The 14,941-nt window shown below is 43.8% G+C and overlaps 1 protein-coding gene across 6 annotated transcripts in view; it reads left to right on the top strand.

Annotated features, from left to right (window-relative positions):
• The first annotated feature begins 3,831 nt into the window (after positions 1-3,831).
• LOC149316480 (ecotropic viral integration site 5 protein homolog) overlaps positions 3,832-14,941 on the top strand; it is an 87,504-nt gene continuing 76,394 nt past the window's right edge. For 3 of the 6 annotated variants that reach the window (XM_089515630.1, XM_089515629.1, XM_089515626.1), the window contains exon 1: positions 11,542-11,701. The gene's annotated coding sequence lies outside the window, so the exon portion shown is untranslated. Of the gene's footprint in view, positions 3,944-10,129; positions 10,242-11,541; positions 11,702-12,696; positions 12,712-14,941 lie in introns of those variants that run through there. The other 3 variants (XM_089515628.1, XM_089515627.1, XM_089515632.1) reach the window with 3 other exon arrangements.

The following is a 14,941-nucleotide window of genomic DNA, read 5'->3' as shown; positions in this document are numbered from 1 at the left end:
CTAGATACTAATTCTATAGAAAAATAACAATTTTGACTTGCCAACATGTAGAGAGATCTTGTGGCACCTTTGAGACTCACTGGATGAAAGAAGTTGGCAGCATGAGCTTTCCTAGAAGTAAGGGCCCAAACAGACAGGCCAAAATAAAGCTGCTTCAGGTCACTGCGGAGGTAATGCTGTTTAAATGGCATAGGCATCTTAAGAGGCCAGAAGCTGCGCTCCAGTCCTTAGAGCGCATGCATCATTTAAACAGCATAGCTCCAAAGTGACCCGAAGCAGCTTTATCACCTACCATGGCAAATGAATTTTCCACATATAGCAACAGCTTTGTGAGATATATATATATATACACACACACACACAATTTTGAGGCTGCACTTTTCTGTGTTGTTCTTTTTTGTATTTACTGCTTATTGTTATTGTTATTATTTATATCCCACCTTCCTCCCATTACAGGGGCTCAAGGCAGCTTCCCTTTCCCTTCTTCTTCAGTACCAGGTAACTCCATAGTAGAATAGTGATGCTAGAATTAAAGGCAAGACTTCATGCTAAGGTATGCTAAAAGCCAGAGCTTGGATAAGTTGGGTCCAAAACACACTGCAGAAATAATCCGCTTTGAGACCGCATTAACTGCCCTTGCTCAGTACTAGGGAATCCTGGGAATTGTCATTTATTGTGGCACCAGAGCTCTGACAGAGAAGGCTAAATGTCTCACAAAACTACAGTTCCCAGAATTCCCTTTCCTGGCAGCTTACTTCTGCAGTGTGTATGGAAGCAGGTATCAGATAGCCTCCATATTGCCCTCTCATTATTCCTGTCCTCATGGCATGTTGTTGCCTTCCATGCTTGGACAGCTGGGGACAGTTCTACATGTTGATAGCAGCCAGACTCAGATGCATGGGAAATGTCAAGGCTTCACCATGTGTTGACTGGTCTTTTCCAAGCATGCCTAATATAATCTAACACTGTAACTTGCTCAGAAAGCTGTGGACATGTAGTAGCATTATGTGCCGTGGGAGAACAACACCTAACCCTTCAAAATGTTGTTGGACTGCATAGCTAGCCATATGGGATCATATGAATTGCAGTCCACTCTCTTCTAGAGTGCTATAGGCCTTATTTTCTATCTGTAGTAGTACTTGCGACTTCACTGTTCAGAGAAGGAGATCCTCACTACTGTTAGCCCTCAAACAAGAGCCCTGTCCACATAAAACCATGGGCTACAATCCTAACATTTATTGAACTCTTGAGTTAATCTTCATAGATTGAAATTGGACAAGAACTGCTGTCTTCTGCACATGATTACTAGATCTTCTTTTCTGAGTGTAGGTAATCAGTTTGCTGAGTTTTTTCTTGTTGGTCATTATGAAACACCAAAAAAGAACATAGAAGCACATTGTTTTGCAAAACTAATTCCCATCTGTAATATAATCAGTTGCATCCTGCTTAAATCAGTCCATTTGCGATACATACAACATGATTAAAATGTCACAGATTTACCTGTTATCCTTAGGTGATTGTGAAAAAGTGACAAACACAGACTTATATCTACTGGAAGTCTGATTAGGGTTGCCATAACCCGGCTGCAACCGGGTTTTTCCCGGTTTTGGCGGCACCTGCCCGGTCACAGCACAGGCGCAGCCAAAAACTGGGAAAAGCCCAGTTGCAGCGGGGTTGCTAGGCAACCCTCAGGGCCTCATTGCCCTCCTCCTCCTCCACTGTGCATGGCTGCGCGGAGGAAGAGGAGGGCAGCGAGGCCTGGGGCGGAGGAGGCTGCAGGGGGGCGGCGCCTCTTGGGCGCAGCCGCACCAACCTCCCCGCCTCCCTGCAGCCTGCTTGCCTCCTTCCTGGTCACCGCGGGGACCAGGAACGAGGCGAGGCCCTGGCGATCGCCGGCGGTCTCCTCGCCTCCTTCCTGGTCCCCGCGGGGGCCAGGAACGAGGCGAGGCCCTGGCGATCACCGGCGGTCTCCTCGCCTCCTTCCTGGTCCCCGCGGGGGCCAGGAACGAGGCGAGGCCCCGATCCTGGCCTCCGATCGCGGCGAGGCACGGGGCCCTCCTTAAGTGGAGGCTTTCCCTCGCCGCTTGGCCTCCGCTCCCTGCCGCGATCGCAAGGGGAAATGTAGGACAACATTTTCAAATGTAGGACACATTTTTGTGTGTCCTACATTTGAAAATTTTGTACTACATTTTTCCTGGTTTGGAGGTAGGTCCAACAGTATGGCAACCCTAAGTCTGACCAATCAATAGTTTTCCTTAAGATACTAGCAATATGTTTTTCTTTTGCAGTCTGGGACTGAGGGCAGCCATGAGGAAAACTGTCTGTTTGTTTTGCATTGCAGTGTCAGAAGCAAGAATTGTATGGAACTGTATTTTGGTTTTCATCTCTAATAAACAGAGTAGACAATTATTAGCCTGATGCAAAAGAGGACTGGACTCCTGCATCTTTAACTGCAGTATAGAAGAAGGGATTTCAGCACATGCCATTTGCATGACAAGCAACATCTGCTAACACTTTCTCCCATCTATCCAGCTATTAAAGACACAGAGTCCTGTCCCCTTGGCAAATGGTTATCCTACAGGAAGGCAATAATAGGCTGATGCATAATCTCTTAAGAATCACATGTCATATTGCCACGCTTTGTCCAATTTAAAAGCAAGAAAACCACATGAGAAAGCAATAAAATATTTTCTTTGTTGTTGCTGTGTACCTTCAAGTTATTTCTGAACGGCAACTCTAAGGCAAAAATATCACAGGATTTTTTTTGGCAACATTTCTTCAGATGTTTGCCACTGCCTTCTTTTAAGACCATGAAAGTGTGACTTGCCCAAGAGGATTCCATGGCAGAGCTACAATTTGAAAGCTGGTCTCCCAGAATCCTAATCCAACACTCAAACAACTATAGCACACTAGTTAAAATTCTCTTCTGTTGTTATGTGCCTTCAAATCATTTCTACCTTACGAGAACCGTAAGGTGAACTTGTCATGATGTTTTCTGGGGCTGAGAGTGTGTCACTCACCCAAGATAAAGGAATCCTTATCTCCAGACTCATAGTCCACCACTTAAAGCACTACACCACACCAGCTCTCTTCAATTCTCTTCTACCCCTATTTATTTAAAACAAAATTTAGAATTTGTCACATAATCAGTACTTATTTTTAAGCCCTTTATATTAAAAAAAATAGTCTCAGCATACAAAGACATAGGACTTTATCACACGTGAGGAATTTCTCTTAATTTCGAATGAAAAGAAAGTGGGGTCAGAATGCATTCACATGAATTCGCTAGTTCAGCGAATTTACTTGAATGCGAATTGCATTCGAACTGGCTTCCCATTGCCTGAAAATAGACTACCACACACAAATTTGGGCAATGGCATGCTATCACGCAATAACGTGAAACCCCATGATTGCACTCAGACTGACTTCCCATTGCCCGAATTTGCATGTAGTAGTCTATCATGCAATAATGTTAAACCCCATGATTGCGTTCAGATTGCCATTGGATTATACTTCCAATTTCCCTTGTCTGATAAACTCCACAGTCTAATCTGATATATACCCATGCAGAATATACATGGAATTATAGACCACACAACTAAGCCCACACGTCTACTCAAGAGTTACATTCAACTGAATTCTCACTTGAATCTGTATATTGTAGACATAGGTATATACACTTCAAAAAGTTCTCAGACAGCTAAAGTCAATAGGGTAGGTCCTACTACTAGGTGGGATGAAATAACCGCCTTTGGCAGCAGATACTGAAGATGTTGGAAAATAGAGCTGTGTATATTTACTTACTGTATTTTTTTGTCTCTTAAACTACAGATGTAACAGAGAATATAGTCCCATCATCAGCGCTAAAGTAAAATTCACCTGCTAGCCTGGTCAACTTCTGTGCAAGAATCATGACGAGAAACCACCAAGTTCTTTGTCTCAGGTACCAACACTTATTGAGAGAAGCAGGCCTTACATACAGTGCAGTTGGAAGGACTATGTTGGGAGAATTAATCAAATTAACTAGCTCCACCTCTTTGGGGGTCATTATAAATGGAAGCCAGGCCCCCTTTCACTCTTTTTAAAAGTATGTCTAATTCCTTAGTTTAGAAAGGCTTGTCTCTAGAATGGATACTATCTCCAGGCGCCGGAGTTTCAAGGAGGTAAAGACATAGATATTCTTAATAATAGCTTTCTCTGCTGAAGCCTTTAATATGAGATGGATAGCGCTTTCCCTCATGTTATGGTTGCTTTTAGACAGAAATGGCTGTGCTAATTCTAAGGATGATTAAAACCATACATTATAGAGCTTTCTTAATATAATAAGGAATGGTAATGTTTCAGCAGATATGAGAAAACCTAGTTTATATTGCCATGGTAGGCTACCTGCAATGTTGCAATGACTCCAACCTGTTACATGGTAACTTAAACGGAAGTATTTAAAAACTTCCTTGAAATGAAACCAGTTGAAGCGATTATTGAAAACAAGAAGTGTGTTTTCTGTGTTCAGGATTAACTAATTCAGTAATATTGATTGTCTTTATAATCTCGTTATTAAGAATTGCTTGATGTTGCAAAAAAGGTAATTCCACAAATAGATTTATTGAACTGAAAACAAGCAAAGCGCAAAACCTTGAATATAACAACCATTTGGGCGTGCCAAAGATAATATGAGCATCTGCAATTTAATCACAAAAGCAAGCATTTTGTTGTTGTCCTCTTTTTGTAGTGATATTTGTTCTTTCTGGTTTATGTCTAAATGAACCTATCACAAGGTTTTCCTAGCAAGATTTGTTCGGGGGGGGGGGGGGTTGCCATTGCCTTTTTCTGAAGCTGAGAGAGTGTGACTTGACCTTAGTCATCTAGTATGTTTCCATGTCCAAGCAGGGATTCAAACCCTGGACTCCAGAGTCATAGGTTTAAAACACACTGCAGAAATAAACGTTTGAGACCACTTTAACTGTCCTGACTCAATGCTAGGGAATTACGGGAACTGTAGTTTTGTGGGACATTTCACCTTCTCTGTTAGAGAGCTCTGGTGCCATAACAAACTACAATTCGCAGGATGCCCTAGCACTGAGCTAGGGCAGTTAAAGCAGTCTCAAACTGGACAATTTCTGCAGTGTGTTTTGGACCATAATCCAACATTCAAATTGCTGCACCATGCTATATACCAGAGCCAAAACAGTTTTGTAATAATGCATATGTTTTTAATGATACCTTCCGATTTCTGTAGACCAGGGGATGCAAAACTTTGGCCACTGAGATATTTTGGACTACAACTCATAGAGCCTTTTGCCCTTGGCTATGCTGGGTGAACCTGATTGGAATTGTAGACCAATGCCATCCCACATCTGTGCTGTAGATCAAGATGCAGTTAAAGACACATGAGTACACCAGACCATTTGTTCTCCACACTTGGCATCCCTCTGTATAAAATGTGCGTCTCTTCTAGATACAATTGGCTCTTATCAAAGAGCCACATAAAGCTTTGTTTGATTGATTTGCTAATAAAGCTGCTTATAGTTTGCAATGCTAACAGGCAGGAATCAGATATAATCATCTCTGGACAAAATACCCTGCTTGTATTTTAAACAGCAGAAAGACTAGTGCTACCCTGAAGACTAATAAATTTATTATGACATGGGTTTTTATGAGCTGGAGCTCAATTACTTTGATGCATCTGATTCAAGTGCTCATGGAAGCTTATGTCTCAGTAAAGGATTGCTTTGATTAAGTGTTACTTCTCACTAACCGCCAAAGTGAACCTTAGGTGCAGTCACTGGGCACAAAAGTCCCCCACATCAGGTAATATAAGAAGTACTGCTGTAGGGTATTCCTCCATCAAGAATATGTGGTTTACCTTCATGGTGTCTATTTTTTCTTAAAGTAGATTTGTCCAGATTTTTTCTCCAACTCGTTAGATAGGTAGGGGTGTGTGTGTGTGTGTGTGTGTGTTTGAGAGGAGGATGTGCCTGTCTACACATTTTGTGATGCCCTGGTCAACAAATAATTTACCTAGATGGCTATTTAAAGAAGGCAGCTGACAAGTACTGAGGCTCAGTTCTGTACCCAGAAAAAAGGCCTGAAAGCAAGTTTTGCTGCAGAAGCTATTTCCTCTGTACATGTTTGGATTCTGGACTGAGATACTGGAAGGTCAAACAGCAAACCTGTAGGATCTAGATTTGGCCTGGCTTCAGTAGTTTCTGACCCCTAATCTGAAGGTTGCTGGAGATGCCTGGAATATGCTGAAACATTTCTAGTTCTCCTAGAGATCCTTTCTAGGGGCTATCATAGAATCGTAGAGTTGGAAGAGACCGCAAGGGCCATCCAGTCCAACCCCCTGCCATGCAGGAACTCTCAATCAAAGCACCCCCAACAGATGGCCATCCAGCCTCTTTTTAAAGACTTCCAAGGAAGGAGACTCCACCACTTTTGTTAGGAAAAGTTCTTATCCTAGAATGTGATTAATTAAAAGTTCTATTAAATTAAGAAGACCCAAAGGGATCATTTCAAAGCAAGCCCCCCATCTTTATTTTCAGAGACAGAAGCACATTACCGTCCAGTTTGGGGCATGCTGATTCAGAAGCAATCCCCTTGTAGTTGTCATGCTTATCTTCCACCTCCATAAAAGCTGGTATGGTGACATATCCTACAGGTATTTTCTTAGAAGACTGCACTGCTCTGCACAGCTACCTGAGAACAAGTACCATCAAGTACAGTGGGATTTTATCATCAACTCCTGTCAAGACAGCTTTGGTTTATGGCTATCCTATGAGTGAGAGACCTCCAAGTCACCCCATCATAAACAGCTCTGCTCAGGTCTTGCAGTCTCAGGGCAGTGGTTTCCTTGATTGAGTCTAACCATCTGGAATGCAGTCTACCTCTTTTTTTACCGCCTTCTTCCTTTTAAAGCACTATTGTCTTTTCTAGCGAGTACTGTCTTCTCATGATATGTTCAAAGTATGGCTTCTAGGGAGAGTTCAGGCTTGATTTGCTCAAGGACCCATTGATTTGCCTTTTTAGCAGTCCATGATATTTGTAGACCTCTTCTTCAGCAAATTTCAAATGGGTTGATTTTCTTCCTATCAACTTTTCTCACTGACCAGCTTTCACAACTATACATAGAAATGGGGAATGCAATGGCAAGTACAAATCTTAATTTAAATTTACACTTCAGGATCTTATCTAGTCCCTTCTGCCCTTCCAGGTCCTAGTTTTCTTCTGATTTCTTGAGTTTTGTCTCCATTCTGAGAGCCAAAGTATGGAAAATCTTCAATGTCTTCATTGTCTTCTTTAAAGTTACGTAAATCAACAGTAGTCAAAAATTTTGTTTTCTTAAAGTTCAACTGTAAAACTGTCTTTGCACTTTCTTCCTTGACTTTCTTTAGTTATCATTCCAAATATTTGCCATCTTTTGCTACTAGTATGGTGTCACTGGCATATCTTAAATTACTGATGTTCCTTTCTCCAGTTTTCATGCCTACTTCTTCTTAGTCTAATCCTTCTTTATGTATGATATGTTCCACATACAAGTTAAACAGATATGGTGCTAAAAGGTAGCCTTGCCTGACCCTCTTGCAAATCTGAAACCATTCCGTTTGTGTGTATTCTGTTCAAATGATAGAACTTTGTCCTGAAATAGGTTATACATCAGCTGTTATGGCACATCCAAAATGATCCATAGGCCTGTTACAGACAGCCAAAATAAAGCTGCTTCGAGTCACAGTGGAGGTATGGTGTTTCAATGATGCATGTGTCCTAAGAGTCCAGAAGTCACACCAAAGCCACACTCCAGTCTGGAGCGTGGCTTTGGTGTGGCTTCTGGACTCTTAGGACGCATGCATCATTGAAACACCATACTTCCAAAGTGACTCGAAGCAGCTTTATTTTGGCTGTCTGTAACAGGCCATAGTTTTTCATGCAAGGCTTTGCTATAATAATCTATAAAGCATAGGCTGTAATTTCTTCTGAAATCCTTTGGTATCATTATTAAAGGTATGTTTGCAATATGATCCCTTGTGGCTCTTCCTTTCCTGAACCCAGCTTGGACATCTGGCATTTTGCACTCCATTATGATAAAAGCCTTTGTTGTAGAATTTGGGGCATCATTTTGTTTATCTTCCATATTTATTGACAGATTTTAGTTAGAACTACTGTTGATTCTGGCCCTGTACAGACTGGCAATTTGTGCTGGCCTGTGGGCGGAGTCAGCGCGCAGCATCCAGATGTTGCATGCCCTTGACGATGGAGGATATCACATGACTGAGATGGGAAGTATAATCCAGTGTCATCCTGAACACAATCATGCGTAGTCACGTTATTGCGTGAAAGGTTACCACACGTGATCGCTGGCAGTTCGAACGCATTCCGAATGCAATCACGCGTCAATCCACAGTTAAGTAAATTTGGTGAACTAGCAAAGTCACAAACCCTATTCCTAGGCAACTTTGCACTCAGTGCGCTGTTGTTTGGTGTGATGTACATGCCTCCCTTGGTCCTGGTCCCCCCCCCCCCCAAATCTGGAAGGGAGGGTTCCCATGAAGCCACGCTGCAATTCCGTTTCAATTTTGCTTCCACTTGTCCTTCAGCATTGCTGAGGGGGGGCTGCTGTCTGCTAATTTAGAGGCATGGACCCAGAGCTATTGGATAACCATTATATTCACATTTTAACGTGACAAGAGTGAATATATGCTAATTTCTTTCAACCATTCTTCCCAAACCCCTCCAACCTCTTTTGTAAATTGTGGGGTTCCTTGGTTCCTCTCTCTCACTCGCCTAAATATGCTATGCTCCAGTCATCTGGAGTCTCACTGAGCATAGCCAAAAAAGAAGAATCTGGGTCACGTTCAGGGAGGCCATTGCAGCGAATTTAAGGTGTGATAAGTAATCACGTAATTGTGTGAATTTTCTAATTGACCTCGCTATCTTCTCTTTTGAAATCGAGAGCCTCCCGCCCGTGTGATATCCTCCGATGCCACCCGGGTGTCATTACACGCTGCATCCAAATGACGCAGTGCCAAAAGGGTGCCACACAACTGCACTGCTGCAGCTATGGCACCCTTTGGAGGGTGCAAAAAGGAGCTTCTTGGCCTGTGTGAGTAATTTGCAAGGCACACATAAATAGACAGTTACCTGGGGTCTGAAGATGCCCGCAGGACCCTTTGTAAGTTTTAAGGTGCACCTATACTGCAGAAGTAATGTAGTTTTTAGTGCCATCTTATGGAATGCTGGGATTTGTAATTTTACATGGTCTTTGCCAAAGAGTGCTGGTGCCTCTCAAAACTACTCACCCCAGGATCCCATAGGATACAGCCGTGACAGTTGAAGTGGTATCAAACTGCATTATTTCTACAGTGTAGAATGCATGGCTGCCGGTGTGAAATGACAGCCTGAAAAATGATATGAGCAAACAGAAAACCAGTAGGACTAGTGAAAACCCAGCAGAGCCCTTGCTTTCTCCTTGATAAAGAAACAATGGCCTTTCCCCTTTCTGTGGCAGCAATACTATCAGGGCAGGGAAAAGAAAAACAAAGTTGCAAAGAAATTAGGCACAAACTAGCTTAGTGGGGCATGAGGCTTCCTTTGAAGGTTTCTACATTGTAGAAATAATGCTGTTTGACACCACTTTAATGGCCATGGCACCATCCTACAGAATCCTGGGAGGTGTAGTTTTGTGAGGTGCAAGCACATTTTGGCAGAGATGGCAAAAGACTGTGGGAAACTACAAATTCCAGGATCTCATAGGCTGAAGCTTTTCACAGCACTGAAAGTGATGACTACGACTCTGGAGACCAGGGTTTGAATTCTAGCTCAGCCATGAAACCCACTGAATGACTTTGGGCAAGTCACACACTCTCAGCCTCAGTGGATGGCCATAGCCAAAAAAGAAGAAACTTGAAAAGAAGGAAACCCCTGTCATAGGGTCTTCATAAATCGAAAATGACTTGAAGCTACACACAGGATGACCCCAGGTCCTCCTTTTCCAGGACATGTCCCACATTTTGAGCATGACTATGAAGCACGGATTTACATTTCTATCAGTATTTTGAGCTTTGATATGTGTCCCTGTCCTTTTTTCTTCTTGAATGTCCTCCATTTTCTGGTGCCTTGTCCACTTCCTTTGCAGTTATTAAAACATCTGGTCTAGGGTGACCAGAGATCCTCCTTGGCAGGACCTGTCCTCCATTTCAACCTTCTGTCCAGGAGGAATTCCAAAGTGCCCTCCAGTTTGAGCATGAGTAAGAAACATGAATTTATATGGGTGTGTTTTGCTTTTATTTGATTATGTCCTCAATTTTTCTGGCAAGATCCTCCATTTTGTGCCTTGTTCTCCTTTGTGGTTAGGCCATCTGGTCCTGGGTGTCCAGATGTCCTCCATTTCCAGTCCTGCATTTCAACCTTTTCTATCCATCCAGGAGGGATTCCAAAAGGTCCTCTATTTGGAGGAGGAGTAAAGAAGCATTAATTTAATGTTTCTATAAGTGTTTTTCATTTTTCTTGGGTCAAGGTCCTCCTTTTTTTTTCTTGCAAGGTCCTCCATTTTGCAGTGCCTTGTCCTCCTTGGTGGTTATTAGGCTATCTGGGCCAAGGTGACCAGATGTCCTCCTTTTCCAGGGCTCTGTCCTCTATTTCAACCTTTTCTGTCCATCCAGGAGGAATTCCAAAAGGTCCATTTGGAGCAGAATTAAGACACCTGCATTAAACATTTCTATGAGCTTTTTTCACTTTTCTTGGGCCAAAATCCTTACATTTTTATTTGCTTATTTCATTTTTATGTTGCCTTTCTCTCAAAAAGGGATCCAAGGCAGCTCACAAGAAGAAGAAAAAGAAAAAAAACAAATTTAAAAACAATTAAAATCTAGTTAAAACAGTGGTAGAATTTCAAAGATATAGTCGAGTCGGTTTGTAGAATCAGTATGCAGAGAGATCATGGAGGCTAAACTCAAAGAAAGAAGTTGGCAGCATGAGCTTTTGTAGACTTAAATCCACTTCCTCAGATGCATTTGGTGGAGTGGAAAGCCAGGGACCAATAGCAATTGTTGTTGTTATTTGGTGGAAGTGGATTTAAGTCTACAAAAGCTGCTGCCGCCAACTTCTTTCTTTCAGTGAATCTTCAAAGGTGCCACGAGATCTCTCTGTACATCAGTGCTCACCAGACTGTGCGCTTTAAGAGACTTTGGACTTCATCTCCCAGAAGCCTCAGCCGTGTTGGCCAATAGCCTGGGATTCTGGGAGCTGAAGTCCAAAAGCCCAGTTTGGGGACCACTGCTCTACACACACACTAGTGTGGTTCAAACAGTATAAAACTAGGAAAGGGGGGGGGGTTGCTTGCAAGGTTGCAGTGCCTGGTCCTCCTCCCTTTTGCAGTGGTCACCCTGGGCACCACCACAACAACTCCAACAAAAGTGGTGTGAGAGGTGCAAGTGGAGCTTCTTCCTGCAGCAGCCCTGGGAAAAAAGGGAGGGGAGGAGGGGGGGGCTCTTTGTGTTGTTGTGTCTGTGCGCCTGCGCAAGGGTTGGGGCTCTTTTCAGAGGGACTGGAGGCTGGAGCTGGACTCCTGCAGCAGAGAAGGAAGGAAGGGAAGGGAAGGGAAGGAGGAAAGGAAGGACAGAAGCACCACCAGCTCCTCCAGAGGTTGAGCCTGGTCTGCAAGGGCAACTGATGTTCCCCCTTCCCCACCTTGGCCAAGGCTTCCAAGGTGAGCAAAGCAAGGAGGGCTGCCTGGAGGGGGAAGAGGGGGGCCCTGTGCAGGAGAGACTTGGGCTGCATCCACACTGGAGAAATAACCCGCTTTGGCACCGCTTTAACTGCCCCGAGGCCAGGTGGCCTCCTCAAACCCCAAGGAAGGTGGAGGACTTTCTTTCTTTCTCTCTGGTGCCTTGACCTCCCTGGCCTCCTTTGCCCAGTGATGGCCACTGCTCCAGAGGAAGAGAAGAGGGACCACGACCTTGCCTACAACATGGAGCCAGATATGGACCAAATGCTCCAAACCCTCCCTAGAAAGGATCCTGCTCAGGAGGAAAGGAAAAATGGAGGACACTCCCAACATGAGAAGCTCCAAAACACTCCTGGAAACAAATGTCAGCCCATGCTTCTCTTAGTTCTGCTCAATGGATGGAGGACATGAAGGAATTCCTTCCTGGGAAGAAGGTGGGGGGATAGAATGTAGATCCTGGAAAAGGAGGACGCCTTGCAGGGAAGATGGAGGACACTTGGGCCCCCCTTCGTGAGGGAAGGAGGGAATGATGGCACCCAGTTTGCCCAGCTAGCAACCGAGGTGGGGCCAAGGGGGACCCAGTGGGATCTCACACACAACACACACAGAACCAGGGATGCATTAGATCCTGGGGTGAAAAGAGGAGGGATGTCTCTCCTCTCCCTCCTCTCTGATTTTGCAGCCTCTAAAGGCCTTTTGTGGCCTGAAAAAATGGGGTCTTTCTTACATCCACTCTTTCCTCCTCCGTTTCCTCTACTTCTCCTCCTCTTCCTTCTTTTTCTCCTCCTCCTCCTCTTCTTCTGTTCCTCCTCCTCTTCCTTCCCTTCCTCCCCCTCCAAATTTCTTGGCTTTAAAAGGATGGTCCTCTAAGATGGGCTCAGGCTTGCCAGGCAAGGGAGAGCTTTCCTGGGGTAGCCCTTGCTTTCCTGCCTGCTGCTCCTGCTTCTGATGCACCGGATTTCCTCTGTGGCGTGTCGGGGAATGCCTTCTCGGTAGGTGCATTGTTGCTGTTGTGGGTTTTCCTCTCTTCTAGGATTGCGGTGGCTTAGCGATTGAGACGCCAGAAGCCAGTTCTGATGATCGGAAGGTCAGTAGTTCCAGGCCTGGGTGCCGCATAATGGGGTGAGCTTCTGTCATTAGTCCCAGCTTCTGCTAACTTAGCAGTTTGAAAGCACACAAATACAAGTAGGTAAATAGGTACCAGGTACCACTTCGGTGAGAAGGTAACAGCGTTTGGTGCAGTCATGCTAGCCACATGACCACGGATTTATTTTTGGACAACGCTGGCTTAGTAACGGAGATGAGCATCACCCGCTATGGTCGGTTACAACTAGACATTCACGTCATGGGGCTACCTTTACCTTTAGGGTACCATCTTTCTTGGTTTTGATAGCAAACGGTGCAGCAAAAAAGCCCTGGGACTCTGAAAAAGAAGGTCCCCGAACAGACCTTCCTGTCAAGTTTTAAACTTTCTTCTGTTTCAGTTCGGTTCCTGGAACTGAGCTCAGCCCATAACTTTGTGTAGCTTGGAAGAATGCGTGTCTCTGAGTGTGTGCAGAGTGTCTGGTCCTCTGGATGCTGCATAGCTGCACACGCACAGAAGGCGCACAGAAGGCATTCCTTGAAACAGTGGAAGTCTAAGATCACTGGGTGGCCTGGGATGAGTCACATGCTCTCAGTCTAAGGACAAGGAAATGGCAAACCTCCTCTGAACAAATCTTGCCGAGACAACCTCTGCCTTAGGGTCACTGTAAGTTGGAAACGACTTGGAGACACACAACAACAGGCCAGGCTCATGTTGGAGTTTAGGTGTTGAGGCTCTAGCTATTGAACCCAGAACTATGTGTATGTATGAGTAAAGCTTGTGGCAGATGGAGCAGTGGCCCCACCTCTTGTAGCAGGTGGTCCTCTTCAATTCTCACTTGGTTTGTGGGGATGATTGTTTTGTCAGTGGATCCACCCTACTGCTCCACGCTCAGCCAGATTTAGAGAGGAAATGTTGTGTTTCCTTCTAAATTTTTTGCTGTGTTGTTGCTTTGTGCCTTCAAGTTGTTGTTGTTCACTTTATTGTTGTGTGCCTTCAAGTTGTTTCCAGTTTGTGGCAACCCTAAGGCCGACCTATTATGGGGTTTTCTTTGCAAGATTTGTTCAGAAAAGGTTTGCCCTTGCCTTCCCTTGAGGATGAGAGAGTGTGACTTGCCCAAGGTCATCCAATGGGTTTCATGGCCAAGTTGGAAATCAAATTCTGGCCCCCAGAATCCAACATTCAAACCACTATGCCACACTGGCACACTATTCCACAGATTTATTTTCATGTAGTAACAGAACAGCCTGCATGAATCCTTGCAAAGGAAGGCATTTTGCATTGTCTTCTGCAAAACAGATGGTTGGGAAGAAGAGAAGCAGAAAAAAAATCCAGAAGTGAAGAGATGCAGACAAGGAGTTTAAAAAGTCTGAGTCACTGTGGGTTTCTTTGACTTTGCTTGGTTTACCTACATTGTTTTGAGGCTGGTATATTTTCCCTGCTCAAGAACTAGACCTTGACTTGCTGCATCCGCACTGTTGAAATAATCTAGTTTGACATCACATTAACTGACATGGCTCAATGTTCTGGAATTCTGGGAAGTGTAGTTTTGTGAGACACTTATTTAGCCTTTTTTGTCAGAGAGCTCAGATGCCACAACAAAGTACAGTTCCGAGAATCCCATAGCATTGAGCCGTGGCTGTTAAAGTGGATTATTTATGCAGTGTGGATGCAGCCTCTGTGAGTTTAAAATGCTTTCCAGGAAGTCCCAAATGATAATAAATGTGGTTTTCTGTTGTGGATGCAGCCCAGGTTTTCCATAGCCACTGTGGCTACAGCCATCAGAAAAGCTATGCTATCCTATAAATAATAGCAGGATTAAAAAAATGCTACCTCTCCTCCCCATAAGAAGATTCCATGTTGATGAACCTGTTGACGTGCATGAATGATATCATCATGAGGAAAGAATTGGTTTTAACTGTTTGTAAATAAATAACAATTACAGGTTAAGTTTCCCTTATTTGAAATGCTTTGGACTAAAGGTTTTGGATTTTGGATTTCATTTTTTAAAATTATTTTGGAATACTTGTATTTGCATATATGTACATAGTGAGATATCTTGGCAATGTGACCCAAGTCGAAACACAAAATTAATTTATGTTTCATAAACACCTTATGCACATAGCTTGAAGGTAATT

This window comes from Sceloporus occidentalis, unplaced genomic scaffold, assembly GCF_023333645.1.
Source record: "Sceloporus occidentalis isolate IW3139 unplaced genomic scaffold, rSceOcc1.0.p SCAF_3, whole genome shotgun sequence".
In the NCBI taxonomy this organism is placed as follows: Eukaryota; Metazoa; Chordata; class Lepidosauria; order Squamata; family Phrynosomatidae; genus Sceloporus; species Sceloporus occidentalis.
Note: the sequence above shows the minus strand (reverse complement) of the source record. Positions and strands in the feature narration are given on the sequence as shown.